Source organism: Triticum aestivum, chromosome 3A, assembly GCF_018294505.1.
Source record: "Triticum aestivum cultivar Chinese Spring chromosome 3A, IWGSC CS RefSeq v2.1, whole genome shotgun sequence".
NCBI lineage: Eukaryota > Viridiplantae > Streptophyta > Magnoliopsida > Poales > Poaceae > Triticum > Triticum aestivum.
In genome coordinates, this window is record NC_057800.1 from 124,927,160 (window position 1) to 124,931,865 (window position 4,706).

The 4,706-nt window shown below is 41.9% G+C and overlaps 1 long non-coding RNA gene across 1 annotated transcript; it reads left to right on the forward strand.

Annotated features, from left to right (window-relative positions):
* The first annotated feature begins 633 nt into the window (after positions 1-633).
* On the forward strand, positions 634-1,575 carry LOC123058114 (uncharacterized). Its single transcript, XR_006427065.1, has 2 exons — positions 634-989; positions 1,063-1,575. It is a non-coding gene; the product is annotated as an uncharacterized lncRNA (long non-coding RNA).
* The last annotated feature ends 3,131 nt before the right edge of the window (positions 1,576-4,706 follow it).

Consider the following 4,706-nt stretch of genomic DNA (forward strand, 5'->3'; position numbering starts at 1 on the left):
GGGCATGGTAAAAATTTGAGAATGTTTCGCCAAAGTTATGATGTACATTGCTTCCAAATCGAACCATCCCCGAGAAGAAACACGGTTTCGAGAGAAAAAGGGTCTACTTTGAGGGCGAAGCAACCGATGCTTCATCCGTTGGCATTGAAAGTTTTTCTACACTCAAGATACACGATTACATGAGCCATGTCAAAATTTGGCATATTTCAAAATCTGTTTGCTATATTTAAGCTATCAAGTGCATTTCTAGATATTTAACGCATATAATTCTAATTCGAACGGCAAGTGGTTTAAAAGGTATGAAAAATTATATTTGTGTTCTTGAGTCTATGTTTAGGCCTTATACAAGAAAACGTATACAAGAAAACGAAAAGATTCCAAACATGAGGGTGCCAAGACTTGACCCTGATCATGCAGTTTTTTGTTTTTTAATTTCAAAAAAACGCAAACGAACACCGCAAAGCATGAAAATCCACGTTGGAAAATATGTTCATATATTTGCCTCCAAATAAAGTAGAAAAAATAGATACCATTTCATTTATCCATGTCCAAGAAAAAATTAAATTTAAAAAATAAAACTAAGAAAATAAGCAAAGAATCAAATAAAAAAAGTAACTTTTGGGTTTTGGAACGAGGACCTCTCTACATTACTAGTGCGAACAAACCACTTGTACTAAGCTGCGATCTAGTCTAATAAACACGCCGTACTCTGTTATACTAGCCGAAGAATTTTTTTAGCCTGCTGCGTTCTGATTGGTGGAACCAGGCCTCCCACGGATCACGCCTCTCCACCGTTCATTCTTACTCGATCCAACAGTCCCTACTCCTTCTACTATCTATTTTGTGCTTTCGTTGGTACCTTATCCTCTCACACGAACACGAGCACCATACCAGCAGCAGCGCACTCGAGTACCTTCTAGGCTCTCCGCCGCTGACCGCCGCCGGCTGCGCGACGGGCCGTCGCCCGCGCCTCCCACCACAGCACGCCGGTGAGCCCCGCCTCGCGTTGCCTCTCTTTCGGTTGCTCTCCTATCTCATCTCTCTCTCTGCCTCTCCTTGCAGCAATGGAGGCCGAGCGCCCATGGCGTCACCCGAGGACACCTTCGAGCCGCCGTTCTCCTTCAAATTCGTCGGGATCCAGCCTGATCCGGACGGATCCGGATGCCGGCGGCCCATTCCCGACCTCCCTGCCTCGCCTGGTTTGTCGGCCACTCCGATGTCGTCATCTTTGTCACGGGATCCAGCGCTACCGATGGCTGGCCTCCTCCTCGCCTGGATGTGACCCCCCACGCTGTCGCCTCCAATCCAAGCAGCGGCAGCGAACACCTCGACAAGGGCAGTTTGCCAGATCAGTGGCCAGAGAAAAGCCATGGCGATGAAGTCTGATTGATGATCCGCGAGCGCTCGGCGGCGCTTGATGTGGTGGATGCAGAATAGTATAGCTCCGGGTAGAGTACTAGGCCAGATCTGGAAAAAAATCTGTACTTCCATTTTTTGTTGTGTATTTCTTCCTTTTTTGATAAAGAAGTTATGTATATGGTATATATATATATATATGCAAACTCCTTTTTTCTATAAGGCAATGAGCATATTTAATCAGAATTTTTTTATTGACTTAATTTTCCATGGACCAAAAGAAAGGAAGTCATGGGCTATCTCTCAATTGCGATTAGTGGGCCTTTGACTGATCTGAAATTTAATTGGCTAAAATTCTTACAAGGCTGATTGAAACATGGGCCGATGGTCTTGACGGGATGAAATTTGGTGGGCCAAAATCCTAAATGGGCCGCCATGTGAGATCCATGTTGGGAGCCATGTTGGGAGCCATGTCAGATGATGACGTGGAGTACATGATTAACCCCGTTACTTGACAGTAAACTGTGACGGTCAAGAACCGTCAAGGATCCATGACGGTACAGACGATCCGTCATGGAGTGCATGGTGGTTAAATTATGACGTGATATACATGACGGATTTCAGGTCCATCACAGACGAGCAACCTTGACGGTTTTGTGCACATATGTGGCAGTTTGTATCCGTCATGGATTAACACATTTCTTGTAGTGATGTGATATGGTACGCTCTATCACACATAAGCCTCCTTATATCTTCCTTAAAACAGCCACCATACCTACCTATTATGGCATTTCCATAGCCATTCCGAGATATATTGCCATGCAACTTTCCACCGTTCCATTTATTATGACACACATCATCATTGTCATATTGCTTTGCATGATCATGTAGTTGACATCGTATTTGTGGCAAAGCCACCATGCTTAATTTTTCATACATGTCACTCTTGATTCATCACAATCCCGGTACACCGCAGGAGGCATTCACATAGAGTCATATTTTGTTCTAAGTTTCGAGTTGTAATTCTTGAGTTGTAAGTAAATAAAAGTGTGATGATCATCATTAGAGCATTGTTCCATGTGAGGAAAGGATGATGGAGACTATGATTCCCCCACAAGTCGAGATGAGACTCCGGGCCATAAAAAAGAGAGAAAAGAAGTCCCAAACAAAAAAAAGAGAAAAAGAGAGAAGGGACAATGTTACTATCCTTTTTCCACACTTGTGCTTCAATGTAGCACCATGATCTTCATGATAGAGTGTCTCTTATCTTGTCACTTTCATATACCAATGGGAATTTTTCATTATAGAACTTGGCTTGTATATTCCAATGATGGGCTTCCTCAAATGCCCTAGGTCTTCATGAGCAAGCAAGTTGGATGCACACCCACTTAGTTTCTTTGATGAGCTTTCATATATTTATAGCTCTAGTGCATCTGTTGCATGGCAATCCCTACTCCTTGCATTGACATCAATCGGTGGGCATATCCATAGCCCATTTATTAGCCGCATAAATGTGAGACTTTCTCCCTTTTTGTCTTCTCACACAACCTCAATCATCATATTCTATTCCACCCATAGTGCTATGTCCATGGCTCGCGCTCACATATTGCGTAAAAGTTGAAAGAGTTTGAAAAGGCTAAGTATGAAACAATTTCTTGGCTTGTCATCGGGGTTGTGCATGATGAGAGCATTTTGTGTGACGGAAATGAAGCATGGACAAACTATATGATTTTGTAGGGATAAGTTTTCTTTGGCTATGTTATTTTGATAAGAAATAATTGCTTGATTAGCATACTTGGAGTATTACTATTTTTATGTCAACAATAAACTTTTATCTTGAATCTTTCGAATCTAAACATTCATGCCACATTAGAGAAAAATACATTGAAGAACATGCTAGAAAGCATTCCACATCAAAAATTCTGTTTTTATCATTTACCTACTCGAGGACAAGCATGAATTAAGCTTGGGGATGCTTGATACATCTCCAACGTATCTATTATTTTTGATTGTTCCATGCTATTATATTATCTGTTTTGGATGTTAATGGGATTTATTTTACACTTTTATAATATTTTTGGGACTAACCTATTAACCCAAGGCCCAGTGCGAATTGATGTTTTTTTGCCTATTTCAGTGTTTCACAGAAAAGGAATATCAAATGGAGTCCAAACGGAATGAAACCTTCGGGAGCGTGATTTTGGAACAAACATGATCCAGAGGACTTGGAGTGGACGTCAAGAAACGAACGAGGTGTCCACGAGGCAGGGGGGCGCCTGCCCCCCTGGGCGCGCCCTCCCCCTCTTGGTTCAACCGACCTACTTCTTCCTCCTATATATGTTCACATACCCCGAAAACATCCAGGAGCACCACGAAACCCTATTTCCACCGCCGCAACCTTCTGTACCCAAGAGATCCCATCTTGGGGGCCTTTCCCGTAGCTCCGCCGGAGAGGGCATCGATCACGGAGGGTCTATACATCAACTCCATGGCCCCTCCGATGATGTGTGAGTAGTTACTTCAGACCTTCCGGTCCATAGTTATTAGCTAGATGGCTTCTTCTCTCTCTTTGAATCTCAATACAAAGTTCTCCTCGATCTTCTTGGAGATCTATTCGATATAACTCTTTTTTGCGGTGTGTTTGTCGAGATCCGATGAATTGTGGGTTTATGATCAAGTCTATCTATGAACAATATTTGATTCTTCTCTGGAATCTTTTATGCATGATTGGTTATCTTTGAAAGTCTCTTCGAATTATCAGTTTGGTTTGGCCTACTAGATTGATCTTTCTTGCAATGGGAGAAGTGCTTAGCTTTGGGTTCAATCTTGTGGTGCTCGATCCCAGTGACAGAAAGGGAAACGACATGTATTGTATTGTTGCCATCGAGGATAAAAAGATGGGGTTTAAATCATATTTCTTGAGTTTATCCCTCTACATCATGTCATCTTACCTAATGCGTTACTCTGTTCTTATGAACTTAATACTCTAGATGCATGCTGGATAGCGGTCGATGTGTGGAGTAATAGTAGTAGATGCAGGCAGGAGTCGGTCGACTTGTCAGGTATGTGATGCTTATATACACGATCATGCTTAGATATTCTCATAATTATTCACTTTTCTATCAATTGCTCGACAGTAATTTGTTCACCCACCGTAATACTTATGCTATCTTGAGAGAAGCCACCAGTGAAACCTATGGCCCCCAGGTCTATTTTCTATAATATATGTTTGCAATCTATTTTACTTTGCAATCTTTACTTTCAATCTATATCATAAAAATACCAAAAATATTTTCTTCTTATTATTATTATCTCTATCAGATCTCACTCTCGTAAGTGACCGTGAAGGG